This window comes from Lissotriton helveticus, chromosome 6, assembly GCF_964261635.1.
Source record: "Lissotriton helveticus chromosome 6, aLisHel1.1, whole genome shotgun sequence".
Lineage (NCBI taxonomy): Eukaryota > Metazoa > Chordata > Amphibia > Caudata > Salamandridae > Lissotriton > Lissotriton helveticus.
The window spans coordinates 786,436,893-786,457,228 of record NC_136067.1 but is presented as its reverse complement, the minus strand read 5'-3'; positions in this window follow the sequence as shown (position 1 = coordinate 786,457,228).

Here is a 20,336-nt window from a genome sequence, read left to right as displayed (position 1 = left end):
GAGAGACCAGCACTACAACTCCCAACAGGCCTCCATGTCGACAGGGAGGGTGGTGGGGGGTGGGGGGTCATGTGGGTGAGAGAGGTGGGTGGGTTGTGTGAGAGACCAGCACTACAACTCCCAACAGGCCCCCATGTCGACAGGGAGGGTGGTGGGGGCCGGGGTGTGTGAGAGACCAGCACTACAACTCCCAACAGGCCCCCATGTCGACAGGGAGGGTGGTGGGGGGTGGGGTGTGTGAGAGACCAGCATTACAACTCCCAACAGGCCCCCATGTCGGCAGGGAGGGTGGTGGGTGGTGGGGGGTGTGAGAGAGGTGGGTGGGGTGTGTGAGAGACCAGCACTACAACTCCCAACAGGCCCCCATGTCGACAGGGAGGGGGTGTGAGAGAGGTGGGTGGGGTGTGTGAGAGACCAGCACTACAACTCCCAACAGGCCCCCATGTCAACATAGATGGTGGTTAGCGGTGGGGTGTGTGAGTGACCAGCACTACAACTCCCAACAGGCCCCCATGTCGACAGGGAGGGTGGTGGGTGGTGGGGGGTGTGAGAGAGGTGGGTGGGGTGTGTGAGAGACCAGCACTACAACTCCCAACAGGCCCCCATGTCTCATCCCAGAGCAAGATGGAGTCTGCCCACCATTTGCTGACCAGTGCATATCCTCCTTCAAACTTACAGGTAGATAGACATCTTCACAGGGGCACCATCCAATAGCAGGACCGGACCACACATATCCAAGTATTGTCTCCCCACCTCCACGCCACCATATTGCCCTGTACTGTGAACCACAACAACATGATGACAACAACAACCATGTCCTGATTCCATAGTGATTTGTAATGTTGCTAACAAAAACATGTCATGTCCACAGCATTGATTCTTAAATTCTTGTCCCTCAGGTGATCGCAACTTGACCGGCGAAAGCAGCAACCGCCAGCACCAGTCGCCCCCTCACAGCCTGGACGATGCTGGCCCAAGCACACTCCCAGGGCCATCAGGCTCCCAGGACATCCCTGCCTCCACCACCTTGCCCTGTGTCACAACACCAACACCTGCCATTGTGAGCTGTGCAGCTACCACCACCACCACCACCACTCCTGCCTGTGCCACCCTGCCTGACCCATCGTCTGATGATGGGCCATCGACATCTCAGGCTAGCAGGGAGAGTGGACGGAAGAGGACACAGGTGAGGCCACAGCTCACAAACAGGATTGCAGGTGCTAGGCGAGGTCGGGAACGAGACCCACCCCATCCCGGGACCGAGACCCTCCTATGAGCGGTCGCAGGCACAGGCCGATTGGGCCCACCAAGACTCGCTACAGAGCTGCCAGCTGTTGCGGTCCATGGACACTCGCATTGGCCAAATTGTTGACCTCATGGGCCAGCAATCTTCTCTTTGGAGGGAGTGGTTATCCCGCGCCATACCACCTCCCCCTCGCCCAAGTGCCCAGCGGGACAGGTCACCAACACCACTGCCACCATCACCTGAGGCCACTGACAGGGAGGTGGCCCCTGAGCAACCTGCCCCCACAGCTGTCTCCGCTCCGGCTCCAAGACGGAGGGGCTGTCCGAGGCTGGATCCAGCTGAGAGCAGTGGCAATGCACCATCCACCCGCTCTAAGAGGGGCCGCCACTGACTTCACCCTTCCTTGAGCCTGCCATTCACCCTGCGAACTATCTTGTCCCACAATGCCAAGCATTGGCACACGTCTTTTGGACTAGGTGTACATCACACAATGTGGTGTCCCCACGGTGTTTTCATCTGCCATGACCTTCAACTCTCACTTCCCCCAACACCTACTTGTAAATATGCACTAACATCAATCCACAACCTGTTAATAAACACCACGTAAACACTCAATGCTGTGTGACCTCCATGTTTTAATCAAATGTTTGTCTTGTAAGTTGTCATTACCAGGTGCAGGGATCAATGTTCTTGAGAATCATGCCTCTGTGGGCGTGACCTAGGGATAATGAGAGAACAACAAGCACTGGTCAGGAAAGTGATTCACACCCATCACAACACACTGTACTGCAACATCCCACAAACAACTTTCATCCCCAATTAAGTGGATCACAGGACACACATCAGGGAGCTTTGCATGTACACCATCTCCCACACCCATTTGCGAACAGAACATACCAGAACAGGCAGCATTCACACACCACATCCACACATCAGCAGCAAACATACATCACGCATTGACCAGCAGCACAAGAGGTAGTTACTCACATTCAAGGAAAGTAGCGATCAATGAGCTGGCACCTCTGGTCCACACCTTCTTCCTCCCCACTATCCTCATCAGTGGACATGGGTGGGATGGGAGGCGGAGCAACCTGTTGGTCTTCAGTGTCCATGATCAGTTCAATGTTATTGCGCAAGGCCAGGTTGTGGAGCATGCAGCAGGCAATCACGATTTGGCATACTTTGCCTGGTGAGTATGGCAGGGCCCCTCCGGTTTTATCCAGGCAGCGAAACCTAGACTTCAGCAGTCCAAAAGTACGTTCCACTACTCGACGTGTCCTCCCATGGGCATCATTATAACGCATTTCACCAGGGGTAGTAGGATTCCGTATGGGGCTCAGCAGCCACGGCCGGTTTGGGTACGCAGAGTTGCCTAGGTGGGGGGATGACAGACACATATATCATTACCAGGATTGGTGGGAACACCATGGCACACATACTACACAATAGTCCTCACAGCACACTCACCTACAAGCCACGCACGTTCTGGACGCAGATTAGCCATCAGTTGGGGGACAATGCTGCTCCGCAGGATGTGGGAGTCATTTGCGGACCCGGGAAATCTGGCACACACATGGGAGATGATGTTGTCAGCCAGGCACACCACTTGCACGTTGATCGAATGGTAGTGCTTCCGATTGCGATATACAGGTTCACGTGCCTGGGGTGGAATGAGACCAATATGTGTGCCATCAATGGAACCCACTACATGTGGTATCTTGGCCAGGGCATTAAAGTCACCTTTCACTGCAGCCAGCTCGGCCGCACGTGGGAAATGGATGTAATCATCCTTGTAATGCATCATGGCATTCAGAACATCCAGCAGTACCATGCTGAACATGGATTGTGACATCCCCCCGGCATGACCAACTGTGTACTGGAAAGTGCCTGTTGCGAAGAAGTGAAGTGCCGCCATCACCTTTGCTGTGGGTGTAATAGCTCCTGGATATGTCCTGCGTGGCTGCAGATGAGGTGCCAATTGGGCTATAAGCTCCTGCAATCTACGTCGGTTAAGCCGGAATTTGCGGATCACCTCCTCGTTAACCATGTCCTCCAGCACAATGTATGGTCGATGCACATTTGAAGCCCTCCTGTGTGGGAGTAGATGGTAGCAGATGTCAATTGACCAACACCGCATAGCTGTGCCACACTATCACATCTTGACTAACACAATACAAATAATACATGTTACAGACACTGATTATATGTGTGACGTGACCGATATATAAGGCACTACAGCTAACTACACACACAATGTTCACCCACAAACAACATCCTGTGTGCAAACATGTCCAATGTAACGTGCACACATGTTGAAAGAACTGCCAACAACACAAGACTGAGGGCCCAAGTGTGGAAAAGCGTCCCCACAGACACACATGGACGTGCACACACAACACGAACATGGAACACACCCTCCTTGTCTTCTTGCACCCATGAGCCCACCTACAATGCTGGGCATCCTCACACGACATGCATGGGCACACAACAGGCGACACACAAACGCATACACAGAATGCATTTATACCCCCATCATTGGTACTTGCACACACAAACCACACACTCACAACAGCTTCTGAATGTGGGTACACACCCTTGATGTACTGTGTAGATGTGTACAAATGGAAACGTGTGTCCGCCAAACCAAGACGTCAACACATCGCCATGCACATCTGACGAAACTTGGGTGCACATCACTAGCCTCTGTTAACCACTGGCAAGGTCAATAGTATGACCACACATGCAACAAATGGACATGAATGACACACGTGGACACGGGCCATTGACTTGACATTATGATTCTTGCTGCATTCCATTCAACTATGAACATTACATGTGTGCGGAGACATGCAGTGTGTGTACACACGCCATCCGGGTACGCCTTCCCCCAACACAGAAGATGATCCTTGATACTGCAATTGTGCATGACATATGCTGCATGGTCAAGGACCATCACGGTCACACCCCGCCAAATGCATGTGCGCACTACCACGACGGTGCATCTTTTGAAAATCATCACTCACTGGCTTTGCAATGGCGGAGCACGCATTCCGCGGGGGCGGTGCAGAATCACACATACATTTGAATATGCAAGTTGAAATAGCAGTTTGTACCCCCGCTTACAGTCACATTGCAGCACCCACCACAGACCGCCGGCCCTGGCCGGTCACCCACCGCCGGGTGCTGTCCAGTCAGCCACCACCGGCCCTGGCTGGTCACCCACTGCTGGGTGCTGCCCGGTCACCCACCGCAGGCCCTTGCCGGCCACCCACCGCTGGCCCTGGCCGGTCACCCACCGCTGGCCCTGGCTGGTCACCCACCGCCGGCCCTGGCCGGTCACCCACTGCCGGGTGCTGCCCGGTCACCCACCGCCGGCCCTGGCCGGTCACCCACCGCTGGCCCTGGCCGGTCACCCACCGCCGGGTGCTGCCCGGTCACCCACCGCCGGCCCTGGCCGCTCACCCACCGCCAAAGTGGCCTCTTTACACATCTCTGCAAGGCAGCCCCCTGGCACATTTGCAGAGGGGGTACTAATTCCTCTTGAATACTGGGGGTCCCTGGGGGCCAACTAGCCCACCAGGAACCTCCAGTATGCACCAGGGGGCTGCTTTGCAGAGAGGTGTAAAAAGGGGCGTGGCCTCTCTGTAAGGCAGCCCCCTGGCGCGTTTGCAGATGGGGAACTAACTCCCCTTGAATACTGGGGGTCCCTGGAGGCCAACTAGCCCACCAGGAACCTCCAGTTTGTGCCAGGGGTCTGCGTTGCAGAGAGGTGTAAAAAGGAGCGTGGCCTCTTTACACGTCTCTGCAAGGCAGCCCCCTAGTGCATACTGGAGGTTTCTGGTGGGCTACTTGGCCCCCAGGGACCCCCAGTATTCAAGGGGAATTAGTTCCCCCTCCCCAAACGCGCCAGGGGAAGCGTTTGCAGAGTGGTGCCTTAATGGGTTTTTTTGGGATCGGCAGGGTATGCGTTCCCAACGCGTATCCTGAGATTTATAAAAAAAAAAAAAATTGTTTTGGGGCCTTGGAGGTCCTTGTGGGACCCCCCTGAGCAGACCTAGGGGGTCGGAAACCTCCAATATGCGCCAGGGGGCTGCCTTGCAGAGAGGTGTAAAAAGGGCCGTGGCATCTTTAGACGTCTCTGCAAGGCAGCCCTTGGGCGCGTTTGCAGAGGGGGAACTAATTCTCCTTGAATATTGGGGGTCCCTGGGGGCCAACTAACCCACCAGGAACCTCCAGTATGCGCAAGGGGGCTGCACTGCAGAGAGGTGTAAAAAGGGCCGTGGCCTCTTTACACGTCTCTGCAAGGCAGCCCCCTAGCGCATAATGGATGTTACTGGTGGGCTACTTGGCCCTCAGGGACCCCCAGTATGCAAGGGGAATTATTTCCCCCTCTGCAAACACACCAGGGGGCGCGTTTGCAGAGTGGTGACTTAATGTTTTTTGGGGATCGGCAGGGTACGCGTAACATGAGCGATTTAAAAAAATAATGGGGGGGCCTTGGGGGTCCTTGTGGGACCCCGTGAGCAGGCCTAGGGGGCCAGGGTGTTTCTACCCTGCCCCCTTTTCTTCGTTTTCACCTTTGTTTCCGTCTTTTCTTGTGACTCGGTTCTACCGAGGCACAAGATGGCTGCCAACACTTCCTGGTTTGGAGTGTTGATGGACAGTTGACAGCCAATCAGCATGCAGCTCGTGCTCGTAATTGTACGGATTTCCGTACGCGTGTAGTACTTCGTCTCTAGATATCACTATGATTTTACTATTGATTTTCTCAGGAACAACTGAACGGTTTTACACCATTTAACAAAAAGGACAATCTGCGAACTGATTTGGTGTACTTCCGTTCAGCCGTTCGGGCTCCATGGAAAATTGCATGGGGAAAACACGTTTTTGGACCCCCTTTTTTCACGGCCCCCACTTGATGAATCACCCCCAAACTTTCAGGGAGGGAGCGGAGCAGACCATTTTCTTGGAGAAATTTGCGAAGATTCGTCCACCAGTGCCAAAGATATTCCAAATAGAATGCCCCGCTACTTTCCTTTGAGGCAACTCTTGTGTGATTAATAAAGAGCGGCTTGCCTAGCCGCGGAAAGAAGCTCACCGCCGGAGATCGGGCTCAGTGGTGGCGAAAGCACGTCATCACTATTTCGAGAGGCAGTTCCCGTGTTGGATTCACTGTAAAGCGGGGCAGGCAACAAAGCGAAATGTGCACCAACCCACTGGGGTGAGAACACTTCTTAACATTATCTGTCAGCACGATGGGCGCACAGGCGTTTCACTCTCTCCGGCACTACAGAGTCCACAAGGCCATGTCTTGGCCCCGCCCACTGGGACACTCTCTGGAAATAGGAGTGTGCGGAGATTTCCGTTGTGTTGCACAGCTGATACCAACCACTGACGAATGGTTTATTTTGGAGGCTGCACCTTCCACGATGTTTTCTGCTTGCAAGTGATTCAATAAAGAGACGGTTACGTACCTGCCAGCGGCTTCTTTCCTTTGAGGCAATTCTTGTGTGATTAATAAAGAGCGGCTTGCCTAGCCGCGGAAAGAAGCTAACCGCCGGAGAGCGGGCTCAGTGGTGGCGAAAGCACGTCATCACTATTTCGAGAGGCAGTTCTCGTGTTGGATTCACTGTAAAGAGGGGCAGGCAACAAAGCGAAATGTGCACCAACCCACTAGGGTGAGAACACTTCTTAACATTATCTGTCAGCACGATGGGCGCACAGGCGTTTCACTCTCTCCGGCACTACAGAGTCCACAAGGCCATGTCTTGGCCAGCCCACTGGGACACTCTCTAGAAATAAAAGTGTGCGGAGATTTCAGTTGTGTTGCACAGCTGATACCAACCACTGACGAAGGGAACTGTGATTCCTGAAATGCGTTTGGTTTATTTTGGAGGCTGCACCTTCCACGATGTTTCCTGCTTGCAAGTGATTCAATAAAGAGACGGTTACGTACCTGCCAGCGGCTTCTTTCCTTTGAGGCAACTCTTGTGTGATTAATAAAGAGCGGCTTGCCTAGCCGCGGAAAGAAGCTCAGCGATGGAGAGCGGGCTCAGTGGTGGCAAAAGCACGTCATCACTATTTCGAGAGGCAGTTCCCGCGTTGGATTCACTGTAAAGCGGGGCAGGCAACAAAGCGAAATGTGCACCAACCCACTGGGGTGAGAACACTTCTTAACATTATCTGTCAGCACGATGGGCGCACAGGCGTTTCACTCTCTCCGGCACTACAGAGTCCACAAGGCCATGTCTTGGCCCCGCCCACTGGGAAACTCTCTGGAAATAGGAGTGTGCGGAGATTTCCGTTGTGTTGCACAGCTGATACCAACCACTGACGAATGGTTTATTTTGGAGGCTGCACCTTCCACGATGTTTTCTGCTTGCAAGTGATTCAATAAAGAGACGGTTACGTACCTGCCAGCGGCTTCTTTCCTTTGAGGCAATTCTTGTGTGATTAATAAAGAGCGGCTTGCCTAGCCGCGGAAAGAAGCTAACCGCCGGAGAGCGGGCTCAGTGGTGGCGAAAGCACGTCATCACTATTTCGAGAGGCAGTTCTCGTGTTGGATTCACTGTAAAGAGGGGCAGGCAACAAAGCGAAATGTGCACCAACCCACTAGGGTGAGAACACTTCTTAACATTATCTGTCAGCACGATGGGCGCACAGGCGTTTCACTCTCTCCGGCACTACAGAGTCCACAAGGCCATGTCTTGGCCAGCCCACTGGGACACTCTCTAGAAATAAAAGTGTGCGGAGATTTCAGTTGTGTTGCACAGCTGATACCAACCACTGACGAAGGGAACTGTGATTCCTGAAATGTGTTTGGTTTATTTTGGAGGCTGCACCTTCCACGATGTTTCCTGCTTGCAAGTGATTCAATAAAGAGACTGTTACGTACCTGCCAGCGGCTTCTTTCCTTTGAGGCAACTCTTGTGTGATTAATAAAGAGCGGCTTGCCTAGCCGCGGAAAGAAGCTCAGCGATGGAGAGCGGGCTCAGTGGTGGCAAAAGCACGTCATCACTATTTCGAGAGGCAGTTCCCGCGTTGGATTCACTGTAAAGCGGGGCAGGCAACAAAGCGAAATGTGCACCAACCCACTGGGGTGAGAACACTTCTTAACATTATCTGTCAGCACGATGGGCGCACAGGCGTTTCACTCTCTCCGGCACTACAGAGTCCACAAGGCCATGTCTTGGCCCCGCCCACTGGGAAACTCTCTGGAAATAAGAGTGTGCGGAGATTTCCGTTGTGTTGCACAGCTGATACCAACCACTGACGAATGATTTATTTTGGAGGCTGCACCTTCCACGATGTTTTCTGCTTGCAAGTGATTCAATAAAGAGACGGTTACGTACCTGCCAGCGGCTTCTTTCCTTTGAGGCAATTCTTGTGTGATTAATAAAGAGCGGCTTGCCTAGCCGCGGAAAGAAGCTCACCGCCGGAGAGCGGGCTCAGTGGTGGCGAAAGCACGTCATCACTATTTCGAGAGGCAGTTCCCGTGTTGAATTCACTGTAAAGAGGGGCAGGCAACAAAGCGAAATGTGCACCAACCCACTAGGGTGAGAAAACTTCTTAACATTATCTGTCAGCACGATGGGCGCACAGGCGTTTCACTCTCTCCAGCACTACAGAGTCCACAAGGCCATGTCATGGCCCCGCCCACTGGCATACTCTCTGGAAATAAAAGTGTGCGGAGATTTCAGTTATGTTGCACAGCTGATACCAACCACTGACGAAGGGAACTGTGATTCCTGAAATGCGTCTGGTTTATTTTGGAGGCTGCACCTTCCACGATGTTTCCTGCTTGCAAGTGATTCAATAAAGAGACGGTTACGTACCTGCCAGCGGCTTCTTTCCTTTGAGGCAACTCTTGTGTGATTAATAAAGAGCGGCTTGCCTAGCCGCCGAAAGAAGCTCACCGCCGGTGAGCGGGCTCAGTGGTGGCAAAAGCACGTCATCACTATTTCGAGAGGCAGTTACCGTGTTGGATTCACTGTAAAGCGGGGCAGGAAACAAAGCAAAATGTGCACCAACCCACTGGGTGAGAACACTTCTTAACATTATCTGTCAGCACGATGGGCGCACAGGCGTTTCACTCTCTCCAGCACTACAGAGTCCACAAGGCCATGTCATGGCCCCGCCCACTGGCATACTCTCTGGAAATAAAAGTGTGCGGAGATTTCCGTTGTGTTGCACAGCTGATACCAACGACTGACAAATGGTTTATTTTGGAGGCTGCACCTTCCACGATGTTTCCTGCTTGCAAGTGATTCAATAAAGAGACGGTTGCGTACCTGCCAGCGGCTTCTTTCCTTTGAGGCAACTCTTGTGTGATTAATAAATATATATATATATATATATATACATATATATATATCTTCTTTTTCATAACTACAACACAATATAATTTTTGAAAAACATGAATTTATTGAATGTTTTAGTAAAATGACTGATTATGTTTGATGATTGCCCATCCAGGGCTTAATTTTTTAGTGTGTTTAACAGCCACTCCAAGATGGCTGCATTTGAGTCCATCATTGTTGTTCAATACAGGACATGATGTCATCAATGTTAAAACTTTATTTTAAAAAATAAATTTGTTTGCTGTGAAGTAACAGCTAGAGGAAGGCGTGAAGCCGAAACGCGTCCTGTTGCTACAATTTTGAAAGAATAAATAAGTAACCTTATCCACCGAGTGTGGTTCGTTCCTTTACTTGTAAGGGAAATTGAGCGGTGATTTGTTCCGCGGTTTCCCAACACCGCGGTTTGGACACGCACCCGTCCTGGAGTGCATTTTTTCTTTCTGTTGGGAACTTGGAGAGAATTGGACATTGCCTTTGCACCGTCGGGATTCTTGAAGGAGAGACATTTCCCAGGACTCGAAAAGTGGAAGGCGAACAGCAGGCTCGATGGCGGATACGGGTGAGTCAGCCCGCTGTCCTGTTTGCTGAAAGCCGCGAGCCACGAGCGCATGCAGCGCAGTGCATAAGCAGGCGAATGACACACTGCTTAGATTCTACGACTGGGGCGAGTGGATAAGGAATAGTATAAATATCAGCACACGAGAATTATTCTTCATTACAATCAACAACGATGTACTCTGATCAGGAGCGCTGCGAGGCGGCAGCGGACGTTTTTCAATCTAAAGACAGTCCAACGGCATCAGCAAGTAGTGGCACTGCAAGTACTCGGAGCCAACAGACCCCCCTTAAAATTTTATTTATCAATCTTGAGAGACTGTTTGAAGTCCGCAAATGGTGGGAAGCCACCTCCTTGCAAAAGTACTTGGAGGTGAAGCAGATTCCACGGGGGCCTCGGTGTATACTGTTCCCTCATATGAGAATCCTGACCCGCAATTGTTGGATGAGTGGGCAATATATACAGCTGAAATGTCAGGAGGCATGTTAGAAATACTAATTAAATTCACGTGGAGCGACCGAGCCAAATGGCGAAAAGAAATTGATGAGTTGAAAGCACTAATTGAACAGGACCCTGACTTAGTACAACGAGACTTGTTGCGTGAAGCAATGAAAAAACGTCTCATTGCCTATGAGGATAAGATCAGAAAACGCAAACAAACATAATTTCAGAGGGATGCTCGTGATTACGAGCAAGGTCGCATCCTAACATTTGCACGAAAGTATGATGCACCAAGGAAGGCCATGAGAAGCGGCGCAAAAAAACCCGCTCCACAAGTGGTCGTCACCTCTGAATCAGAAGTCACTGATACAGAACAGTCCGGAGATGAGACATCAGTATCCAGTGGTACTGTGTCCTCGCAATCCCATTTTCGCGAGGAGTTTCAACTAATGCGGCAAACACATCAGAGAGGGGCCAAAGGCAACCCCCCAGATCAAAGGCAAAGACAAGACAGACGCGACGAGGTGGCTTCAACATCCGAAGGAGTATCATTCTACACAAGGAGCAAGAGAGGCAGCCGGAGGTAACTCCTATCGAGGACCTCACAATTGTGAACCTGACACCATACAAGCTTTCATCATCTGAAACAGAAGTCCGTAAAAAGGGACTGACATTTTGCCCATCACATGACTTTGGATATAACCAGACAAGGATTGACCTATTCTTAATCACACAGAAATTGAAGCTTTTAAAGTTTCATAAGCTCAAAAGATCTGGCGAGGCAACGCAAGTGAATATCAGAGAGGTGACTACAACGGAGAATCTGGAGGGAGGTGATTCCGACCTCCTACAAATAATGGATTGTCAACCAGTTGTCACTGACGGAGAACAACGCGCAGAAATCGCTGAACAGTTTGGCATAACACAAACCAGAGCGACAACCAATTTCAAACCACCATCGAAATTTATACCTAACATGCCGCAAGATGCAATAGACGTGTTTGAAGAATCGGTCAAAACAAGCTTGGAGAACTTGAGGAAACAGAGCTACAACAGCAATAAACAATGGAATCTTTCTCAGGCACATCAACAAGCATTGGAGAAACTGAAATTGAATCCCAACCTAGTGGGCAAACCATCAGACAAGGGTGGGAACATTGTCCTGATGAAGCGGGAATTTTATTGTACTGAGGCATTGCGACAACTAAGGGATACTACCTGCTATACAAAAATGACCAAAGAAGTATACAATAACAGCATTATCCAGTACCATGATCTAATTGAGAAGTGGGCAGCTGAGGGCATGCTTGACACAAACGAGCTTAAATTCTTGACCTGGCAACAACCGGTCACACCGACCTTCTATCATCTGCCCAAAATACACAAAAACGCAAATCTACCACCGGGCAGACCAATTATTTAATCTAGGGGGAGTCTGACCGAAAAAATGTCACAGTATCTGGACTCCTTTTTGATTGATCACGTGAAAACCTTACCATCATATATTCGTGACACCACTGATTTTATGAGAACTATATGTGATATCGTATGGGAATCAGACATGTTAATGATTGTCCTTGACGTTACTGGGTTATGCACATGTATTTCCCACCAACATGGCACACAAGCAGTGGAATACTTTCTTAAGACACGATCATTGAGGTTTTCAAAACACAATGCGATGTTACTATAATTTTTTTCTTTTTGTCTCAACAATAACATCTTCCTGTTCCAAAAACAGTACTTCAGGCAATGTAGGGGTACGGCGATGGGAACCTGCTTCGCCCCCAGCTACGCAAACTTGTTCGTCGGCTGGTGGGAGAAGCAGGTTGCAAGGGCTGATGAAAATCAGCACTGGGTCTCATTAATTGAAGGTTGGTACCGTTATATCGATGAACTTTTTATAGTGTGGAAAGGTCCTCGAATAGAAGCTGAGTCTTTTATCAAACATCTGAATGACAACACAGTGAACCTGCATTTTAGTGGCAACATAAATGACACTGAGGTTGATTTTTTAGACTTAAAAGTCTTCATTAAAAATGGCAACATATGCACCTCACTTTATCGTAAAGCCACTGCAGGAAATTCAATTCTCGAAGCAAGCAGCTGCCACCCCAAATCCCTTAAGAATAGCATCCCATACAGGGAATTGCTTCGTATCGAAAGAAATTGCACAAGATTCACTGATTTTGAGACAGCAGCTCATGAATCTTTGTCAAGGTTCCGAATAAGAGGGTACTTGGATCAGATCTTAGACAAGGCGTATGACAAAGTCCTAACAATTCCGAGAACCAATCTCCTAAAAGATAAACAAAAGAAATCTGCTAAGGAAGACAATACACCTCGATTTATCACCACCTTTTCGAGAGAGTCTAAAGAAATACACAATATCATGAAGCAAAATTGGCAGATTCTAAAATCAGATGGGATAATAGGAAAAGAGCTAGCATGCCATCCAAAAATTACGTACAGAAGGAATCGTTCCCTGAGGGATCTTTTGGTGAATAGTCATTTCGACTCAGTTCCACGCACACCAAGATTAGGAATCTTGACGGGATTTTTTCCTTGCCAAAACTGCAAAGCGTGCAAGGCAAGTACCAAACAAACACATTATCCAGTCCCAGGGAAACCTTTAATCAGAAAAATCAACAAATTCTTAACATGTACCACCCCATTCTGTGTTTACTGCCTTGTATGTCCATGTAAATTGCAATACATAGGCAGCACAATTCACCCAGTAAAAAGGAGAATTTTGGAATATGCCAGGGCAATACAGCATAACGACCCAACCTACCCAGTGGCAAGGCATTTTTCGAAAAAACACAGAAGTGATCAGAATCTTCTGCGTTTTTTCTGCCTTGACCAAGTTCCCATTAAGGAAAGAGGTGGAGAAATGGAAATCCAGTTACGCCCTCTCGAGTCGAGATACATCATCTACCTTAATACAAGAACTCCCTTTGGGTTAAACACAGAAGAAGAATTAGCCATACACTTAGGCCAGTAAGTCCCAGTCTCCACATCCCTTTTGATTAGTCTTAGTACTTGCAAAGCTGAACTCACAAACAAACTACACATATACATATATAGCATTCTTCATACATTGTTTTGTAAAAATATTCTCTTTAATGAACTATTGAGTTGATCATATACTATGAATGATTTCTTTTATAAGTGATTACTGAGTATCTCTTCATGTATTTGCTAATAGTTTTGCAAATATGCCCATCCAGGGCGTAATGTCTTCTTTTTCATAACTACAAAACGATATAATTTTTGAAAAACATGAATTTATTGAATGTTTAGTAAAATGACTGATTATGTTTGACGATTGCCCATCCAGAGCTTAATTTTTTAGTGTGTTTAACAGCCACTCCAAGATGGATGCATTTGAAGCAAAAAACTGAGTCCATCATTGTTGTTCATTACAGGACATGATGACATCAATGTTAAAACTTTATTTAAAAAATGAATTTGTGTGCTGTGACGTAACAGCTAGAGGAAGGCATGAAGTCGAAACGCGTCCTGTTGCACAATTTTGAAAGAATAAATAAGGAACCTTATCCATTAAGTGCAGTCCGTCCCTTTACTTGTAAGGGAAATTGAGCGGTGATATATATATATATATATATATATATATATATATATATATATATATATATATATAGGTAGTTATAGTTAGGACCTTGTTTCCATAGGAAATCCACAACATTCTATTTGGAATAACTTTGGTACCGGTGGACACATCTTCGTGGATTTCTCCAAGAAAATGGCCTGCTCGGTTCTGCTCCTTCCCCGAAAGTCTGGGGGTGATTCGTTAAGTGGGGGCCGAGAAAAAATGGGTCCCAAAATGAGTTTTCCCCATGCAATTTTCCATAGGGACCTTTAGCCAGGGCTACACCCCGAGCGGCTGAACGGAATTACACGAAATTTGGCAGAGAGGTAGAGTTCTGTTCGCAGATTGTGCTTTTTGTTAAATGGTGTAAATCTGTTCAGTAGTTTCTGAGAAAATTGCAAGTAAAATCATAGCGATATCTACAGCCGGATTTCAGTACGCGTACTGAAATCTGTTCAATTACGAGCGCGAGCTGCATGCTAATTGGCTGTGAACCAGGAAGTGTTGGCGGCCATCTTGTGCCTCGCTAGAACTGAGTCACAAGAAAACAGTAAAACAAAGTTGAGAAATAAGGGAAGGGGGTAGGGTAGAGATATTCTGACCCTCTAGGCTTGCTCGGGGGGCCATACATGGATGTTTAGGCTCTATTTTTTATTTTATTTTTTTTAAAGGAAAATCGCGACGTACGCGTATGTAAATACCTACAATTACGAGCAGGAGCTGCATGCTGATTGGCTGTCAATACTCAAAACCAGGTAGTGTTGGCAGCCATGTTGTTTGTCGGGAGAGCAGTCACAAGAAAACAGTAAAACAAAGTTGAGAAATAAGGAAAGGGGGCAGGGTAGAAACATTCTGAGCCTATAGTCTTGGTCAGGGGGTGGTACATGGATCTTTAGGGTCAATTTTTATTTAAAAAAAATATATAAAATGGCGGGGTACTCGTGCAGTACTTGTACGCAGTGGAAAAGGTGAAAAAAAAGTAGAAGTCTGTTTTATTCTGTAGGTCCCGGGGGGGGGTAAATTATGGGGGCAATTTTTATTCATTAGGTCCCTGGGGGGTAAATTACGGGGGCAATTTTTCTGCATAATGGGGGCTTGTAAGGTGCCCTGAGCACTGGGGAACGGCACTCCTCTGGTTTTATTTTGAAGTATGCGGGGGGGGTTACGGTCCTACTCCCCACCGACTCGGCGAGCGGCACCCCTTGGGTCTTTAAAAAAAAAAAAATGATTTGAGCTCTCTCTCTCTGTCCTCGTCGTGGGGAACGCTACCTTTCTGGGGCAGTGATATGCAAAATGACCTTCCAGCTCCGGGTATCTGCATTGTCTGGAGTTTTTTATTAATGTTGGGTGGGTGGGCTTGAGAATACGTCCTTGTTAATTCCCATAGAAGCCTATATTCTGGTGCTAACATGGGGTTCTATGGGAAATAACAAGGCCGCATTATCAAGCTCATTATCGCCGTTTTATCGGCATTTTCTTGGCAATGAAACTGCGATAATTTTAACACTGGTCCTTGATAATATGCACCTAAGTTTACTGGTCAAAAAAAAGAGCAATGGGCCAAACGTTGATTACGTATTCCGTCCACCGCCATTTTAGTACTTTCTCAAGGTTGTATTTATTATATCAGTTAGTTAGAACTCAGGAGTTTTCAATCCTAGTCTTGAATATCTTACTATAGGGGTGCCGCTCGCAAGCCGTTTGGTGGGATTCTTTGCGACCAGCGTGGTGATAACAGAACGGCTCAGCCTGTCCTCTGCATTGGGACTTTGGACCCTTGACCTGCATTGATAGAACCCTGCTTCACGAGGGCGCGGAACTGCGAGTCCCAGGCGGCAGTGCGCGCAGGACACCAGGCGCACCTGGGACTCTTCCCGCCACCCCTCAAGGCGTATAAAGCACGTCCAACCTACGCGCCTGGCGGGACGCGCTCGGGATGTGCCCGGGCGAAGCCCGGGCCAAGGGCGGGCCCGTTCTAGCCCGTTACAGACCGGGCAGGACCGGACCGGGCCATTCCTCTTGGTTTTGAATACTCCGAGGACTTTAAGGACCACCTGAGTGTGGATATCACCTGGAGGCGAATATATGGCTACCCGTGAGACGAGAAGTAAAGCTACGGCCTCCACCATTGTGGTTGCAGGTACTCTGGACAGTTTCTTAATAAGGGCTAGTTCGATACTGGACAATGAACTTACTGTGATAGAGAAACGTTTGTCCAAGGGTATAGACAGTGCAAGGAGATCCTCACTTGGTCTCCTAGCAAGTGCTAGGACGCCTGTTAAGGAGGGGGGTCTGCTGATGCTCTCTTGGATAGCATTGACCAAGCTATCACTGATGTTCTACAAGATCTTGGCAGCAGTCCTAGGGGTCCTAGAGCTTCGCTACCACCTATTCCTGAGGTATTACCATCACCTACAACTCCCAGTGTACCTATAAGGGTTCCCAGTGATAGGTTGGATTCTATAAAACCCCAGTCCCGGGGTGTAAGGGAGGTGCGGTCCAGAAGAGGAAACGGGCCCCACAGGTGAGGGGGGGAAAAAAGAAGCAAAGATAGATACAAGAGGTGAATTAGATCTCCCCTCAGATATACAAAAAGACAGGGTAAACCCCATTGTAATTGAGGATCTTCCCAGTCCGGCACCAGAGGCACACCTTACAACTCAGCCAACTACCTTTAGATTCGGGGATCCAGCCCGGGAGGGGGGAGATGACTTACTCCTTGCCATGGGTAACACGCTTAAAGCCCTCTTCAAACCCGTGGCGGATAGACTCACCCACATTGAATGTACCCTCAAAAATTTGGAAAAGGTATCCAGTGAGATGCTGAATTATCTTAATTCAGCACCTACTATCCAAACTCCTAAAGGTCTTACAGGTGAGGGGCTGATTGTACCAGGATCCTCTGCTCAAGTTGCAAACAGGGTTTTACCACCTATCTCCACCGTGGTTATAGCAACGGCCGGTGGCGATAGGACCAACTCCGGTGGTACCACGGATACCTCCACTGTGTTCCTGGGGCCGGCTGGTGGCGATAGGGCTAACTCTGGTGGCAGTACAGACATGGCCACCCACAAGGAGGTGTGTCCCATAGCTGAGGGAGGCAACGTAGGGTGGAACAAGGTTGTTAACTTACCCCCTGCGGCTGCCCCTTTGGTAGTGGTACTCACTGGTGTACCCGAGCTTACCGGTACTGCTGCAGAATCCTTTCTTTCCCTAAAGAATAAAGTTATTAGCTGGCTAGATATACACAGGCCCCTCCCTGCACATAAAGCGACTGAAATAATCATGGTTAGAAGGGTACCATGGGTGGGTCGTACCACCAAAAATATTAAAGGGGACTGTGTTCTGGTCAATTTTAGGAATGAAGGTATTGTTCCCTATATTTGCAATTGGGTGGGGCTGCAGGGAATACTTCAATCCAGACCCGACCACTGGCATATTTCTATCCTCCCCCGACCAATGCCTTTGGCAGTATGAGGGAAGATGGCTGGACGAGGGTGGCTCGGCTAAGGCGTCAGGGGAGGACGGGGTCAACTCATCATGTCGCCCCTTCATCGCCAATCACCTATCTACATGAGAATAGGTATTCCACCTTGGATCAGGTAGACTGACATCAACCTCAGAGGCGTGCAAGGGGGGTGCTTCATGAGGCGGTTAGTAACAATCTGTTTAACACCTTCCCAGATGCCACCCCCATAGTTGAACATCAGATGGAGGTGCAGGAGCCTTCCTGTGGGTCTCTTATTGCCAACTCTCTTCCGAGGTTAAGAACTTCTTTTCCTGAGAACCCCCCAAGGCCGACTGCAACGGCCAGCATAGATAGACCACCCTTAAAATTTTTATCATGGAACATTGCTGGCCTAGCCAATAAAGTGGCATGCCCTGATTGGGGGTCATTTATCGATAATAATGACATCTGCCTCTTCCAGGAGACTTGGGCAAGACAGGAGGAATTCCGCTCTGGTTTTGTCTCTTTTTTTGTTCCAGCGAATTGGGGAGGGAGAGGAAGGCCGTCAGGAGGGTTAACAATCTGGGTAAAAGTCCATTTAGGTTGTAGTATTAAGAACGTGGATACCGCCTCCGAGGATATACAATGTATCCTTTTGGAGTTGCCCAACTCGTCCAAACTCATATTGGTTAATGTCTATTCTAGGCCGGTGAGTATCACGGCTGAGTCAAAAACCATTGACAAACTCTCTAGGTTTTTAGATAAGGTTCCTCAGGATTTAATCCTTTTAGTATGTGGTGATTTTAATTCACATTTTGAGCCATTGGTAGACCAGCTAGATGGGCTGATCTTGGAAGAGGACGATTACTGGGAAACCCCGCGGGTGGTGGACCCTCCGTCAAAATCTTGGGCGCCCCTGAAAGTACAATTACTTTCCCTGACTTTAGCCCATTCAATTAGGGCGTGCAATGGTAGGGTATCTCCGGATATCCCAGACAGGTGCACTTACAACAAGCCGGGACAGAAGGCGCGCCTGGACTACATTTTTGTAGAGACCAAGGCATGGGACAGGGTCAAGGAGTTTAAGGTGGAAGGGCGAGGTGATAGTGACCACAACGCTCTAATACTACCTTTTCAGTTCCCTATTACTGCTATTTCTAGCCCTCAGTGTGAGAACGGATCGGACAACCGAACGATTCGTTCTAGTAATAGAAGAAGGATAAGATGGGATAAAGCAGTAACCTGTCCAGAGCTGTTGGCTGAGATCTATGGCCATGTAGTTACGACGTTGGAAGCTGCTGGTGCCTTGCTTATCAGGGACAGTTCCCCTTCTTTATATGCCGAATTGGGGGCACTGTATCGGGCTTTGACATCTAACCTTGCAGAAATTTTTAACCCCATAGGAGGAGGGAGTAGGCCAGGTAGAAAATCCTCCTGGTATAATCAAGCGTGCAGGAAGGCGAACACTGAACTTATTTATGCACTGAAGCATAACCAAAACAGAGACCAAATTTTTAAAAAAGGGCAATATATCGCCATCTTATTTATCACGCAAAAAAAGAATGGGAGGTGGACCATTGGGCAAAAGTGGTTGCATCGTTGGCAGCGAAAGATGCCCGTTGCTTCTGGCAAATTGTAAACACAGGATCGGCCGATCCTGTGGCGGCCGTCTCACCCAATATCGCCGCGGAGGTTTGGGAAGAGCATTTTGGAAACCTTTATCAGGGAGGTAATGACGGTGATAACCCTGAGTGGCAGGTATTTGTCCCCCCTCACCAAAGTAGTATTAAAGGCGGTGAATTTTCCGTCGGGGAAGTGGAGATGGCGGTTTTAAGTCTACCTTCAGGGAAAGCCCCGGGCCTGGACAGAGTCCCTGGTGACCTTCTAAAACATGAACCCGGGGTATGGGCACCTTATCTAGCATCTGTTTTTAATGCAATATGGGATGGTATGTCGGTGCCCGATACTTGGCTGGGGGCAGAGATTGTCCCTATTTTCAAAAAGGGGTCGCCTCTGCTACCGGCCAACTATAGGCCAATTAGTCTCATTGATGTGCCCCAAAAACTTTTTGCTAGATTAGTTCTTAATCGCATATTAGAGTGGACTGAGGAACATTCTATTCTGAGCCCCTATCAAGCTGGGTTCAGAAAGAATGTATCCACAACAGATCAAATCTTCCGTTTGAATATGCTTTACTGGAAGGTCGTGAAGGTCAGTGGAGGCTCACTCTATACAGTCTTTGTAGACCTTCGCGCAGCTTTCGACCCAGTCCCACGCCGGAAGTTGTGGACTGTGTTGGGTGATCTAGGGATTCCACCCTTACTTTTGAATATACTGATCCGCCTCCATGCAGGGAACTATGCCCAAGTTAGATGTGGTAGTGCTGGGTCTTTAACATCTCGATTTCCCGTTGGCAGGGGGGTAAGACAGGGCTGTGTCTTGGCGCCGACCCTGTTCTGCCTCTACGTCAACGGGCTAATCGCACACCTGGAGTCCGTAGCTGACACTGATGCCCCAAGGCTTGCAGGGTCCAGGATTCCCGCAGTTATGTTTGCGGATGATACCCTGCTATTATCAAAAACGCCGATGGGTATTCAGCGAGTCCTGGATGGGTTTGTTTCCTTTTGTCAGGATCGGGGTCTTGAAATCAACACCACAAAAAACAAATGTAT